Raw genomic sequence first — 17,225 nt, forward strand, 5'->3', positions numbered from 1 at the left:
TCCTTAAATCGGACATCTCGTCATGAATAGTGACACCAGTGGTCACTTCCCAGCCTACCCGCGCGGTAGTGCAGCCTCCCCTGTGCGATCGCGACCATTGTGACATGCTGATTCTGCATGCACCTCCCTCATCACACACCTCCTAAATAGACTCTTTTAGAGTCCCACACTCTCTTTCAACTATCTAGAGCGTTGAGACTGTGCTCTCTATGGCTAGTCATGTGGTCACCCCAGATATGCGAGGCTTCAATTCACCTTCTAGTATAGTCTGCGAAAACTCCTCAATTTCCTTCGCAACCGTCGGCACTACGCGTTCTACTGTATGTAGTGTGATCTCCTGGTTACTACATTTGGTGAGGTGTAGTCGTAGCCATGGCAACAAAGTCATAAACTATTGGCGACAATATTCTAATGCAGTGGTATGATTATCCTTACCTTGCCTTGTCATCCTTGGTTTATCGACGAGACATTCTTGCATGATCTCGTTTTCTAGCCTCTTGATCTCAGCATCCATCCAAATGCTTTTCTTCCTCAATCGTACTCGGTCCTTTTCAAGTTCGCGAAGTATAAGGTTCCCTCGCTGGATGGCTTCATAAATCCTTATATATTCGTCCTCATGTAAATGTGTGATTTCTTCCTCCTGGCCGTTGCGCACTGTCACAACTGCGGGAGTCATTACGTGTGGATTCCTTTTTGTATTTTCTTCAAAACTTACGGTCTCTACTCTTTTCCGCACCTTTGGAATCGTCTCCGCATTTAGGGTTTTGCACATGGTCCTATGGGCCCATCGAACCGCTCGCATGCACAGGTCCCAATCAGTTCGTCTCACCTAGTGAACTTTGTTTAGTACTCTACACACCCTATCAAATGCTTCATCGTGGAGAATTGGTAGCGCGCATCGCCTTTCCTGCTACTATGGTTTTTTCTAATTCTCTATTCTGGGGGTAGTGTGTGCTTGTGCGGGCTGTACAACATATGTCTTTACCCATGGGGGAAAGGTGGGCGTGCACGTTGTTCTACCCCTGTTGATTGGCTTTCGTTCAGAGCTAGGGTTTTCCAAAATGTAGGTGCATCATCCCTCTACATCTGTGCCATTCCTTAAAATTTCCTTGATGTGTACCCCACCAACTGTGGGTTTTGCGCGCAGTGCCCACTTCAGCGCATCGAATTGTTGTTGTTCTGGTACTGTGTTTTCAAATTTTCTCAGAAACTCATCCACCGTTGTTAATCCATCATATGTCAGCAGCTCCCTTGCCTCTGTTTTCGCGCAACACAATGATCTAATCATCATGTTGCAATTAAGCATTGTTACTTCGTGCAGCTAATTCTGCCATCGCTCTACTTCTTCGTCTGAATCTGAAGTGAAAGAGCTTTCGTGCTACCACGAAATTATTCCATCTGCAGTCAGATTCACCCAATCCTATTCTCACACAGTTATCTTATAAATACAATCGATATCGTCATCACTATCATCATTGTGCACCAGTTCAATGTATTGCGCTCCTTCGGCTGGATCTAGCAGTACTACTATGCGTAGTGACTTTTCCTCAAAGATCATTTTGCGCTTCTTCATATTTATGACTCCATTCATATCGGTGGCCCAGTCTATTCTTAGTAGTGCGGGATAGGGATTACTATCATCGAAAATCTCTATCACTTCAAAATCCACCTGCATGCTTGCACCTTCAATATTGACTGTTACCCCTTGCAATCTTCCCATGGGAAAAATATTTTGTTGCTTCGCCATTCGTAATTGAATAGGGGACCATTGTAATGTAGGTCAACCCATGCGTTCCCATGTTTGCTTTGGTAGCACATTTTCTTTCGAACCCAGATCCAGGATTACCCGATCCATTTCATACTTGCCTATGTGCGTTCTCCTAACCCCGCGCACCTAGTGATAGTTCCTGTAGTCCTTTGACTACCTTGCTGTCATGCAGCAATTTCATGCATGTCTCCAGAAAGGTAGTGAGCATTGAAGGATCCATCCCTGGTTCTATTTGATCCTTACTACCTGAAGTGGAGGCCTCCGTGAAGCTCTTCTTAGCTTCCATGAATGTCTCCTTCACGCATTCTAAATCAAACTCGACTTCCTTTGTAGGAGCCTGTTGAAGCCCCAAAAATCGGGTCAACAACAAGGGGGATACCCGCCCGGTCTGGACCTTGGTTGGCAGCTCCTTATCCGTTTGGTATAGCGGGTCCGACTGGGGATAATGGGACCAGTTTCCTAATCTATGTGTGTGTGTGTAGAATTTGATGTTGCTGATCTAACAGTTCCTATCTAAGATATTCTAATTCAAACTTTTAAGCTAATCCTATGTTATTGTAATATAATAAACAGCACATCTAAATCTATACTAACCCGGGATGTAATTCTTCTATTATGCGAGCTAAAGAGATTTCAAATACAACTGGTAATAAAGATCATTCAGCGATTATAAGAAAGGAAATCAATCAAGATGAACCGCTTTGCATAAAAAGTTAGACGAAACAGTTGTGAATAGCATATCGCATAATGAGCTATTCATACATTAGGCATAAATAAATAGATATCACCGTACAAAAGTGCCAAATGATAACTCAAGCATTCATGCAATAATACATAAACAACTAAAAACTGTATATCACTTTAACATATAAGCAGAAATGGTCAAGAGATAAAAGTACCATTTATGACTAGTCCTACACATAAGCTTCAAGCAACAATGATTTATCTCTCCTTGCTCTAACATCCACTAAGAGTACAGAAGTGCAACATCAGTAGCAGATATCAAATGCAAACATCAATAAATCTTGATCCATTCATTCACCAAAACCTCCTCTGAGGGTGCAAAAGTGCATGTTCTAAGGACAAGCTTTTGATAAATTTCTGGACCCTTCTCTAAATGCATGAGAAGGATTTAAATACTACTAACTAAATAACTTAATTACACAGATTCAAGATACGGTTTAAATGACCGCCCTTTTTCTAAGCAAAACTATTTCTAAAAATTAAATTTAATATCTAACTATTTCTGCATTTGCTCCTTAATGTTGCGAGCATTCAATATTTGCCTGGGTAGAGTCGGCTGACTGTCTTCCGCTTTTGGTTGAGCTAAGCAAACAGAAATGGTAAGAGTTGGCACCATTTTTTCAGAAAAATCAATGATATACTCGAGAGTCATCCTCTGGCTATGTGGATTTACTGTGTATGCCCAGTAATAATCCAAGTTCCACTTGGTTAATCCTCGAATTGCTTCTACCTCTTCTTTCAGCTTTATGTTTCCAGTTTATTCTTTACCATTGCTTTCTTGCGTTTTCCGGGCTTACAAGTGACTGAGCAGTTAGAGGCTTTGCTTTTTGAGCAATTTTCTCAGCGATGTGCGATTAGCGCTAGGCGCTAATGACGCATTGGAAACTGCCTCCGTTCTTTGATCCGGGCCTCTCTGATGCATTTTTCGCCTTTAGCGCTTTTTCGTTCACCGGGTATAAGCTTCAAAATTTGTAAACATACTGCTTTCGTGAGCTTCTTACCTTGAGCGTTAAACCGCCTGTTGATATCAGCACTGTTCAACTACTCATTCAACCATGGCTGTGAATGAAAGGTCTGTAATGGATAGCTCAGCAGTGCTCTGTGAATTTGCGGCTCTGTTGCATGCGGTATCCGTTTATGATGGCATCTTTTCTCTGTTTCTGAGCATTGGAGCTTTACCCTTTTCCCTCATGGCTTCCTGCACATTGCTTTGTGTTACTTCTGTTTTTCGTTCCTGCAGTTCACACATGAGGAGAGAGTAATGATAATAAAAATCGACAAGAAAGCTTTAAGCTCTACGGATGTACAAAAACATGCCACCTGACGTGAACTGACTCTTCGAAAAACACAAAACCGTCTTTCATTAACAATTGGCGTACCATTCATTAATTATCATTAAAGCGCGTATCCAGTTCTTGGTTTATGGAAAGCTTTTCTTGAATGTTGAGCTGGGGAAAATCTGCGATGGAACGTTTCTGCGATTCACATCGCAGTATTGCATATCACATTATCGCATTACCACAAATTCATTAAGATGTGCTATCGCAAGGTTGCCCGATCACGCTATCGCAAGATCGCGGATCGCAATGTCGCGCTATCGCAAAATCGTAGATCGCAGTATCGCGCTATCGCAAGATCGCGGATCGCTGCAATCGTTAAATGGTTATGTGTTTTTCATGCGACATTGCGATATGCGATATCGCATATCGGATATCGGCAATTTTTTAAGGTTTTCCAATATGAGCGTTTTTTAATGCATGCGATGCGATGGAATTCACGTCGCACTTTCACAGTTTATCATTTTTACTCATAAGGAAATGTCCTATCATTCTTCGCGCGATGCGATGTTTTCTTAAGGAGTAAAATGCATGAGCCTTAATTGAATTTTTTGAATTTTTTACTAAGGGTCCCCACTTACCTAGTGTTATTGCTAATACTATATAAGGAGGGGGGTTGTTGGTGGCCACAACAATTGGCGATTCACTTGGAAGAACCAGTTATCTCTGTTTATCTATTGACTTTTTTCAAACTTCCAAAACAGAAAATTTTTCAGAAAATTAAACTTTATTATGGAAAGATAGAGTACATTACGCTCTAAACCGTCAATGATATTTTGTTTCAACCATTTTCTACTTTGACTATTTGCTTCCTCAGGCTAGTCCTTGTATTTACATCAGCCATTACTTGGTCTTGTAAAGATAAAACAAAGTCTCCTCTGTAAACCAGTTTTAAATATGCTCATTTGTCATAGGTAGAGTCTCTGCTGCCAGCAGGGATTTATAGCCTCGACAGGGTTACCTGTTACCCAGCAATGATCCTGTATCCTACTTAAGGTGACCTACAACTTTCAAAGAAAAATCCATATCCACACTTATTGCTTTGATTTTCTTTTTATTTTTAATGAACAATGTCTTGGTTTGGTAGCCAAATTATGACACAATCATTCACTTGATTTATAACTTTGCTAAACAAGCTGGCTCGTGATGAGACCCCTTGTCTTTTGATTGCAACAATCTTGATTCATTGCCCTGTTGTGGTGTACAGTATTGGCAAAGTCAGCAAGTTATAATATCTATGATAATGATAAGCCGACTCGTGATGAGACCTCTTATTCTTCAAGATAAAGTGTATCCTTGGGTTATTCCTCTGAAAGTTGTGACTTTCCTTAGCAGGGAGGAAGTCATTATTTCCTTAAGATAGCTCTGGACGACAATAATAGAGTTTTTTGGAAACAACTGTTCTACAGAGAATCTTTATTTTGTTATTGATACCTTTCATTGTACTGAGATAAAACAATTTCTTCACTAAAGGTTGCTTTCATCAAAAAAAATTTTGAAGTTGAAACTAATATCATATCTAAGCTAAAGTTTTTAATTGTATCTATCAATAATAAAGATCAGTTTTCCAAAAGATTTGCTATTTATACAAGCGAAAAGTTCAAAATCTGAAAGAGAATTGGTGTCTTTTTCGTAAATGCTTAATGTAACCACTCACAACTGGTTTTATTATGAAAAAGAAAAACAACTATTCTACAAAAATAGAAGAATAATCTTCTATGGAAAATATTTCTTGAGAATTTGTCCATTAACAGGCAAAGGATCCCTCTTACCTACTAAATCTTGTAACACAAACGTTGATGGATCTACGACTTCTACAATCTGAAAAGGACCAAGCCACATCCTTTGAAATTTTGTATGTTTGCCCTTTTCTTCATGAGCCTTGTCCCACATTAAAACTAAATCTCCCATCTGAAAATCTTTTCTGGTCATTATGTTTGAATCAAAAGAGGATTTTACTAGCACTTGATGATGAGCATGCGTTTTCCTGGCTTGTTCTCATTGCTCTTCTAATTTAATTATTTCCATTTGTCTTAGATGTAAGGAGGAAGTGGGTACTTCATCAATGTATTGTACTAAAGACAAAGAGGGAATTGCTAAGTGAGTTGGAAGAACCACTTCTTTCCCATAAACTAAATTAAAGGGAGAAGTGCCGATAGAAGCTTTTTGCGTTATCCGATCTGCCCATAAAGCATATATCAAAGCCTTGTGCCAATTTTTATGATTTTGATCAATTGTTCTTTTAATAATCCTGATTAGGTTTTTATTTGTTGACTCAGCTAACCCATTACCTTGTGGGTAGTAATTGGCTGAATATTTAAGTTTGAATCCTCTTTTAAGTGCAAATTCAGTCATTGCATTTCCAGAAAAGTATGATGCATTATCAAACATTAAAGCGGATGGCAATCCAAACCTAATGATTATAAATTGATCTATGAACTCAATGATATTTTCAGAATTAGCCGTCTTGAGCGGAACTGCTTCTACCCACTTAGTAAAATAATCTATTGCTGTGAGGATGTATCTATGCTACTTAGAAGAGTGAGGAACGATCTCACCTATTATGTCCAAGCCCCACTGACTGAAAGGTTGCTCGATGTTTACCGGCTGTAGTGGCAGGGATGGCTTCTTTTGTCTTCCAGCAGTAGTTTGGCAGACTTGACATCTTCTCACATAACTGTGCGAGTCTTTAAACAGCGTAGGCCAATAAAATCCTGTGCGTAAGATTTTATGTGCAGTAGCATCTCCAGCATAATGTCCGCCTGCTGGCCCATCGTGGAGTTCCTGCAAAACTTTTTCAACTTCAGTTTTCTCAAGACACCTAAGAAGAACAAAATCATATTTTTTTCTAAAAAGAATATCATTTATGAGATGATATTGTTTGGCTTTCAACCTTAGGGATCTTTTCTTAGTATGATCAAGGTGTGAAGGAGCATACCCGTTCTTAAGATAATAAATGATATCAGCATATAATGATTATGCATCATTTAGGCTTACCTCACACATTTGTACCTCTTTAGATGGAATTTCAGAAATTTGCGATGCTCCAGCCAGCATTTTGCAGAAGCCTTGACCTCTTACAATGTTTGCTGGTTTGATCTCAATGTCATATTCCTGTAAGGCAGTAACCCAATTGGCCCTTTTCTCACCCACATCCTTCTGTACTAAAAGATTCCTTACCGCTGGAAACGGTACTATGAACTTAGTATGGGTTTTAAGTAAGAAAGGTCTGAAATATTTGACCGCTTTGAAAACAACATAAGCCTGTTTCTCCACGTCTGAATAATTTAGTTCAGCACCCTATAAATTTGAGCTAAAAAACGCAATTGGAGCTTCTGCTTTTTCTTGATTTGCTTGAGTTAGAATCGCAGCATATGACTTATCTGAGGCAAATGTGTATAAAATAAAAGGCTCTGAAAAATTCAGGGTTGCTAAAGATGGAGCATTAATAATAGCTTGTTTGATCAAGTTGAATGCTTCATGTTCATCTTGACCCCATTTAAAATTTGAATTCTTTTTAATCATGTTTTGCAAAGGAGACATGATTCGTGAAAAATCTGGAACGAATCTCTTTACAAAATTGATCTATCCGAGGAAAGATTGCATGGCTTTTTTGTTATGAGGTAGGGATATTTCAGAAATTTCTTTGATTCTGTCGGGATCAATGTGAATACTGGATTTTGACACTATGAATCCTAGAAATTTCCCTTCACTTAGTGCGAAAAAAGATTTCTTTGGGTTAAGTGAAATTCCATACCTTAAACACCGTTGAAAGATTTGTTTCAGGTCTTTGAGATGGTCGCTTCGCTTCTTCGAGTACACTGTTATATCATCCAAATAAATTACTATAGATTTATTGACTAATCCTTTGAATGCGATGTCCATGGCTCTCTGAAATGTGGCACCAGCATTAATCGAACCAAATGGCATCTTCCTATATGCGTATGTGCCCCATTTAGTTCTGAATGTGGTTTTCAACTGATCATGAGGATGTACCAACACTTGATTGTATCCTGAAAATCCATCCAAGAAAGACATTAATTCTGAGCTCGCCACTGCCTGCAGTATCTGTTCCATAGGTGGTAGAGGAAAATTATCTTTTTGACAGGCTTTGTTAAGGTTCTGAAATTCAATGCAAATCCTAATATCTCCGTTTTTCTTTCTAACAGGTACCATATTGGAGACCCATTTGGAATGTCTGACGGGAAAGATTATCCTGGCTTTCAATAACTTATTGAGCTCAGTTTTTATCTGATTTTCTAAATTGGGGTGGATCTTTCTCAGCTTTTGTTGGACAGGTTTTTCATTATCGATCATGGGAATAGTATGCTGGATGATGGAAGTGTCGTATGTTTTCAGCTCATCATAATTCCAGGCAAAAACATTTTTATATTGTCTCAAAAGATGAATATACGCTAGTTTCTCTTCAGGGCCTAGGCCGAGGCCTAGATTAATGTCTTGTGGTTTAGCATCAGTCCCTAGGTTTAATAATTCGTAGTTCAAGGTTGAACTTTGGAGTTTTGAATTGGTAGACCTCTTAAACCGATCTTTCAAATCGTACAAGTCTTCTAACTTGACCACCGACTTAGGTATAACATTATTAGTGCTATTTTGTTGCAATTGTTGATCGTGCTGGTCTTCGTCAATTATTTGATTGGAGTAGGATCCTTCAGACGTGAGGAAATTTACGATATCAGGATCATCATTGAATACTCTCCAATTTGTGATGTTGTCAGGAATGGATGGTCTAAAGATTAATTCTATTGAGAATCTATCTGAACTAAAATATTCAGAGGGAATAAGCTTAGAAGCTACGTTAGCCAAAAGGTCCGCACTTGCGTTTTGGAGCCTGGGGATTGAAGAAATATTAAACGCTATGAAATGCTCAGTCAGATCTTGTACTAAGGATTGATAGTGTTTTAAATGACCTGATAAGCAATGTATAGTGTTACGTACCTGTTTAACCACATTCTCAGAGTCTCCAAAAACTTGAAGATACTTGACGTCTAACCCGATTGCTTTGTACAGGCCTTGAACCAAAGCCTCGTATTCTACTGTATTTTTTGTGCAATCGAATTCAAGTTTGCACGTGAGCATGATCTTATCTCCTTCTAGACTAATCAGAACGCATCCTGCTCCTGCTCCTTCGTTAGATCTAGAACCATCAAAAAATAATTTCCAAAACAAAGATTTATTTACAGGTTTATCTAAAAAATTGATACATTTCGAACTATCAGTTCGAGAAAAATTTTCGACTTGGGACAAAACAAAGTTTTCTAAATAGGGTGACGCATGAGCATTGAAATTACCGAGGAAAGAATCTACCGAGTAATTGCCAATAATGTTGTTGTTATATGCTACTTGTTCATTTTCTCCCTCTAACTCCGTTACTATGTACTTCTGGTGTAGCTCTTGTTCAACTTTTATTTGATTTGGTTTACCGTTGTAGGGTAGCCACATGTGCGACCAGTCGGTTGCGAAGTATCCATGGAGTTTTTCTAACCAATCCCTGCTAAGAATTAATCCATAGAATTCTGGGATATCGACAACTAGAGTGTCAATAACCTGTCATACCTTCGGGTTGGATGACAACCTTATGGCTACTTGATTTAGTTCGCCAATCACTTCGACTTGAGATCGATCTAGCTGAACTATGCGCACTATGGATTTCTGTGGTTGAACATTTAACTTAGCACATATAGATTTGGGTAAAATATTCGATGAAGCACCGGAATCTACCAAACAATTGTGCACATTTTTATTGAAGATTTCATAAGGAGAAATGGGGGAGTGTGAGATCTTGATCTTCCTCCAATTAGGGCGATGTCATTTGGATCAATCTTATTGATCACGTTAGTTGGAGGTCTTCTCATGTTATGGGAAGCTTGAGAAAGTACAGCGGCAGGCAAAGGTGCAACTGGCACGGCATGTAATTCTTTCATCATTATCTTCTGTTGATGTTTCAACTTGCTTAGTTCGTAAAGGGTGATGTTAGCCCTAGTCTTCTTCATGTCTTCAATAATATTGTACTCCATTTCATCCGACACTATCAGTGTTTTAGATGGAGTCGTTTCATCTGTTTGGACTGGGCTAGTTTGAGTTGCTTTAGATATCGTTTTCTTTGTCGCGACTTTATCCTTTATTGCAGAGCTTGTGCTCTTCATTGTTGGAAATAATACTGAGAGGGGGGGGTGAATCAGTATTATCAAACTTTTCAAATGCCCAGAAACATATACGCTACTTCAGTTAAGTGAACCAGCGTGTACACGCTACTGCTGCAAGTTGTCTCTATCTTTCTTAATATGAAACTTCAGTTTACAATCTTTTGTACTGGTGCAGCCTTATACCAGTACGCAGGCTACAACCTGCAGAAGGCTTCAACCTTCTCTCGTTCTCCAAACTTCCTTGGAAGGGAGCTCCAACCCCCTTTGCTCTTGTACTAGCCAAGATACTAGTACGTAGGTGCTGACCTACAATCTTCCTTCTTCCAGGTATCACTTTTCATACATTTTCAGACTTGGATATTCCTGAAGCACAACATTACAATCTGAAGACCACAATTCATTCAATTTCCACAACAGATCATTGAAGCATAAAACAACCAAACTTTGAATCACTGAACCACTGAACCCTGTCAATCACCAGTTACCAGAACACAGAGCAAACTACAGAACTCTGCAATAACAGTCAGACCCCACTGTAAACCCAAATCAAGCTTCAAAAGATATACGCTACTTTAATGAGCAGAACCCGCGTATACACGCTCTTTTACCGAAGCCAACCTGCGTACAGATCTAAAAATAAACTTTCTCAATTTGCAGCTGTACTAGACATTAGTTAGACTCAGAACGTAACATTGCGACAATATGCAGATCTAGAAATACGCATAATCAACCATATCATGATAGTGCATTTCAAACCATTAGATCCTGATCTATCCTTAGATCTAGTCTTCCATCAACCGATGTGATCTCTCCTTGGCTTAGATCAAGCAACCCAGAACCTGCATATCAGATCTCTTTCTCTCTTAGATATTCAAGCCTTGTCGAAAGATGATCTTGCCTAATGATCTTCTTCTCCTTATATAGTCTTAGGCCTAACTCAATACCAAGAGCCAAAACCATAGTAACACAATACCATCAACTTCAAAACTAGGGATCGACACGCCCGTCGAGACACAATGGTCCGAAATCATAGGCACAACTTCCAAGGACTAACCACCATGGACCAAAGGAACCTTTCCACATACACGCGCTTTTTATGAATCGAACTTGCGTGTACACGCGACTTGGGCTTAACGAAACGGCGTGTATGAGCTTCCTTGGTATGCTGTACTGAGATCTGTCTTCTGATTAAGTTGCCATCACCTGTACCAACCTCTGAGCACCTGTACCATCCTCTGAGTGAGTTGCCATCAAGGACAACACTTGAATCATAATGCCAACAATCTCCCCCTTTGGACTTGATGGCAACCATCACACCAAGTCACTCTCCCCCTTTGACATCAAGGGCAAAGGGCTGTGCTCCCCCTGAGGACATGCTGATATCTCTGTTTGGCTGTGCTGACTTGTGCTCCCCCTGACCGAAAGCCAGATCTGTAAAAGATGTTCTTCAACAAGAACCAAGACTTATACACCATAAGGGACCTTCCTATCACCAAAAGACTCAATACATACCTCCATACTCCCTACCAAGAGGGGACATAACAGAAACAACCAATTATATTACAGCATTCATCCCAGGCATAGTGGGGAAACCAACAAAGGCCGTTACATGACCTTGATACCATAAAAGAGATATGACAAGAGAGATACATGACATAGAGACAACAGATCTAGACCAAGACTTAGGAAAGACACCAGCAGCATCTGATAAACATCTTGTTAGATCAGCAACTAGAATTTCTTTCTGAGCTCCTTCTCCTGAAACCAACGACCAAAAACATCTGAATGCCAACAATGCTTTATGAGACTTTTGAGCTGCTCCCCCTGAACCTGTGCCTGTTGCACTCCCTGAAACTGTGCCTGAATAATTCTGACATTCCTATTGCTGTTCAGAACTTCAGAGTTTTCCCTTGCTGTTCAGAACTTCATATACGCGTTTTATCCTGTATAAAACAGCGTATGTACGCGGATATTCTTTCTGCAACAAGCGTCCAGCATACACGCGACTTACCCAGCATGAATCCGCGTGTATACGCTTATATCCCTTCCGTAACCTGCGTATACCAACTTTTCTGTAGAACAAACAAATTTCAACAACAGGATGAAGCATTAACTACTCCCAGCTTTTGTCTGAGATATTCAAAAGTTTCCCTGGGCAGTGGTTTTGTGAGAATATCAGCAACTTGCTCCTTAGAAGGAACATACTCCAACTTGACCTTCTGCTCAAGCACTTGTTCCCGAAGAAAATGGTATTTGATTGGTATGTGCTTGGTCTTTGAGTGCATGACTGGATTCTTTGAAATGCTGATTGCACTTGTATTATCACATAAGATAGAGACAGGTGGAGTGCAAGTGATTTGAAAGTCCTGCAAGGTCTGCATCATCCAAAGAAGTTGTGTGCAACAAGATGCTGCAGCCACATATTCTGCTTCAGCTGTAGATAAGGCAATCGAACTTTGTTTCTTGCTGAACCAAGATACTAATCTGGAACCCATGAAGAAAGCACCTCCACTTGTGCTTTTCCTATCATCCACACTTCCAGCCCAATCTGCATCTGTGTAAGCATGAAGAGTGAGATCTGTATTTCTAGGATACCATAAGCCATAGTTTTGGGTCCCTTGAAGATATTTGAAGATTCTTTTGACTGCCTGAAGATGAGTTTCCTTTGGGTTGGCTTGAAATCTTCCAACCATTCCTACTGCATGTGTAATATCTGGTCGAGTACCTGTCAAATAAAGCAAACTCCCAATCATGGATCTATAAGTGGGTTGGTGGACTGCTGCTGATTCATCATTTGCACTGAGGCTGCATCCTGTAACCATGGGTGTACATACTGGTTTTGACTCTTCCATGCCATACTTCTTCAAGATCTTCTTGAGGTATTTGGTTTGAGACAAGAAGATACCTCCTTCATTTTGTTGGATTTGCAATCCAAGAAAATATGTCAATTCTCCAAGAAGTGACATTTCGAATTCTTTCTGCATAACCAAGGCAAAGTTTTGACTCATAGTCTCTTCATTGCTGCCAAAAATAATATCATCTACATAAACAACAAGAATTAGCAATTTGTTATTTTCAACTTTTATATAGAGATTGCTATCTGCTGATCCTTTTGAAAAGCCTTGTTGGTGAAGATATTTGTCCAACCGATAGTACCAAGCCCTTGGAGCTTGTTTGAGCCCATAGAGAGCCTTTTTCAATCTGCATACAAGGTTTGGATCATTCCCAAGAATGAACCCATCTGGCTGCTCAATATATACTTCTTCTTCTAAGTCTCCATTCAGGAAGGCTGATTTCACGTCCATTTGAAATACCTTGAAGTTTTGAAAGCTTGAGAGAGCAAGGAACATTCGGATGGCCTCTAGTCTTGCCACAGGAGCAAAGGTCTCTTCAAAATCTATTCCTTCTTGCTGTGCATACCCTTTACAAACAAGTCTGGCCTTGTTTCTAATTACTTCTCCATTTTCATTTAACTTATTCTTGAAGACCCATTTTGTTCCTATTACATTCTTATCTTTTGGTCTAGGAACTAATTCCCAAGTGTTGTTCCTTTCGATTTGCTCAAGTTCTTCATCCATTGCTTTGACCCAACATTCATCTTTGCATGCTTCTTTCACATTTTGTGGTTCAATGGAGGAGAGTAGAGCCAAGTAGCTTGAAGCTTCTGCAAGTGTCCTTCTTGTTTGTACTCCTGCTTCTTTCTGCCCCACAATCTGAGTTTCTGGATGATTCTTTTGGACATATCTGGATGGAGTCTTCTCTTCTATTCTTGTCTGCTCCTCTGGTTCTTCTTGAGATTCTTCTTCTTCTTGAGGTTCTTCTTCTTCATCATTTTGCCTTTGAGAGTAACCTTCATCTTCTTCATGATGAACTTGCCTAGGAATATATCCCTTCTCATCAACCACTATATCAATACTGTCAATAATTCTGCCAAGTCTTTTATTGTAGCACTTGTATGCTTTGCTATGTGGAGAATAACCAAGAAGAATGCCCTCATCTGCTCTAGGTTCAAGTTTGCCAAGTTGCTCATCAGTATTCTTAATATAACATTTGCTCCCAAAGATTTTGAAATGCTTCACGGAAGGAGTTTTACCACTCCAAAGCTCATGAGGTGTTTGAGTGCTGTTTACTCGGACATTTGTTTTGTTAAGAATGATAACAGCAGCATGTGCGGCTTCTCCCCAGAAGGTTGCAGGAGTACCTGATTCATCGAGCATAGCACGAGCCATTTGTTGGATAGTTCTGTTCATTCTTTCCACAACCCCATTTTGCTGAGGAGTTCTAGCTGTAGAGAATTCTCTTCTTATCCCATGTTCATTGCAGAAATCAAAAAATTCATTTGATGTGAACTCCCCACCTCTGTCAGATCTGAGGCACTTGATTTTGTGTCCTGATTCATTTTCAGCCAATGCTTTGAAGGATTTGAATTTTTCGAATGCTTCATCTTTGTGCTTCATAAGCCCTAACCAAACAAACCTTGAGAAATCATCAATGAATAATATCAGATATTCTTCTCCTCGAGGTGTCCTTTTCCTAAATGGACCACATACATCTGTATGGACTAGCTCAAGAGGCAAGCTAGCTGATCCTTCCTTCTCTGGAAAGTTAGTTCTGGTCTGCTTTCCAAACTGACAAGATTTGCATATGGTGTTGTCTGGAATTTTGATATCTGGAAGATCGCGAACTGCCTGATATTTGCATGCTTTCCTTATTTGTGAGAAGCTTAGATGTCCCAACCTTCGATGCCATAACCAGTGCTCTTCATCCTTGCTAAGATAGCATTGTTGTTGTCCTTCTTCAAATATGTACAGATTATTTGGAGTTCTTTTGCCTTTGAGAATTGTTTTACCTGTATCAAGATCACGAACAAGACATCCATTCGATCTGAAAATAACCTCTGTTTTTTGATCACACATCTGGCTGACACTTAGAAGATTATGCTTCAATCCATCAACATACAAAACATTTCCAGCCTTGACCTTTTCTTTCAAAGGAGCAATACCTTTTCCTTTTATAGTTGCAGGAGTATCATTTCCAAAAGAAACTTTCTTTCCCTTTTCTAAAGTAGAATAAGATTCAAGTTTTTCTTTATCACCTGTCATATGTTTCGAACATCCACTGTCAATGTACCATAGATTTTCCTGTCCTTCTGCATAAAATGCTATCCCACATCTTTCTGTTTGAGGTTCCTTTATTCTCCATGTTTTGGTGCTTGTGGCTTGTTCCTTTTTCTCCTGAAACCTGCTCCTGCATTCAGAGTCTTTATGACCAAAATTATTGCAAATAGAACATTCAACTTCATTTTCAAGCACCGAAAAGTTGTTATAGGTCCTTTTTGTAATCCCTGTCATACTTCTTTGTTTTTGAGCTTCCCTAGTCATGATTGTTTTATATGCAACACATTGAGCTGCTCTGTGACCAAAGTTGTGGCAAGAAAAGCATTGTCCATTGAAGAAGCTTCTGCGGTTATTGAATCTACCAGCCAACTGATTGTAATTTCTATTTTCATCTATTCTTGAGCCAAACTGAGAAGATTTTACCTGTGGTTGGTTGTAGCTTTTGTTCATCCTTAAGGAGGATTGTCCCTGATAGTTTCTGTTTGTAACTCGTCCCTGCTTTACCTGATTATCTTCATTGTTCTTCCGCTCATTTCCTCTTGCTGCATCAAGATAACTTTTTGAGGTGGATGCTTGAGAGGTTTCTCCATTATAGCCCAAACCTGTCTTGTTTAGAGGAGACCGCTGCACACTGATAATCTCATCCAAAGTTTCAGATCCTTTGACAAATTTAAGATTAATAGCTTTTGTTTTCTCAATTTCTTTTCTGAGACCAACAATTTCACCTTCTAGTTTTTCAAGATGTTTTTCCTTTTCATCAATCTGAAATTGCAAAGTATCAATGATCACATTCTTTTCTTCTATGCCTCTCTTGAGTCTAGTGATTTCATTATAGAGATTATCCACATCTATAGCATCCTCATAATCATCATCTTCAAATGCCATTAACAGCTTATATTTATTACCTTGTTCATCTTCATCACTGTTTGATAAGCCATCACTATCTTCATGGGTGTAGTAGCTTTTCCTATTTGCACTTTGTTTCTTGTTCCATCTAGCAGGTTCTTTTCCTTTATCCTTATAAGGACATTTTGCAGCATAATGACCTACTTTCCCACAAGCAAAGCATTTGAAAGGTAGCTTACCTCTGAACCTTCCAGAACCCCTTTGAAGATTTCTGACAAAATTTGATTCTTCTTCCTCTTCTTCTGGAACATGGCTTGCTTCATAGTAATCTTCTTTTCCTGATGCCTTAAAAGCAGCTTCCCTTCTGTCAGATGGACCTCCCTTTCTCATTTCATAAGCGGTTAGAATTCCATGTAGCTGAGACATAGTGAGAACACGGAGATTTTCTTTTTCTTCTATTGCAGATACTTTAGATTCAAACTTGGGGGATAAAGATCTTAGAATCTTTTGAACTACTATAGTTTATCTTATTTCTTCACCCAAATTTTTCATACAATTAACAATCTCATCTACCCGAAGAAAATAATTAGCCACACTTTCATCATTATACATCTTGAGAGTCTCATATTGAATCCTGAGTGTTTGAAGTTTAGCTTGCTTTACCTGTTCATCTCCTTCATAGCTAGTGATCATTTTGTCCCATATTTCTTTTGCTGATTTGAAGTGCATGACCTTCATGAATTCTGTTTGAGATATACTTCCTAATAGAGTACTGACTGCTTTTGCATTTGTTTCATATGCCTTTTTCTCAGCTGGATCTGTAGGAGTAGCTGAAGGAAAAGCATAGCCTGTTTCTACAATGTCCCAAACTTCTGTACCAAGAGATTGAAGATATGCAGTAACTCTTACCTTCCAATAATTGAAATTTGTTCCATCAAAAACCGGTGGCCTGATTGATGCTTCTTTCTCGTAGTTGCTCATGATGAATGATCTTCCTTCAAGCGATCAAGCTTCTCTGAAGGACCTGCTCCGATACCAATTGTTGGAAATAATACTGAGAGGGGGGGGTGAATCAGTATTATCAAACTTTTCAAATGCCCAGAAACATATACGCTACTTCAGTTAAGTGAACCAACATGTACACGCTACTGCTGCAAGTTGTCTCTATCTTTCTTAATATGAAACTTCAGTTTACAATCTTTTGTACTGGTGCAGCCTTATACCAGTACGCAGGCTACAACCTGCAGAA

The sequence above is a fragment of the Pinus tabuliformis genome, chromosome 4_1, assembly GCF_031772625.1.
Source record: "Pinus tabuliformis cultivar Carrire ecotype Pingquan chromosome 4_1, CPIR1, whole genome shotgun sequence".
Lineage (NCBI taxonomy): Eukaryota > Viridiplantae > Streptophyta > Pinopsida > Pinales > Pinaceae > Pinus > Pinus tabuliformis.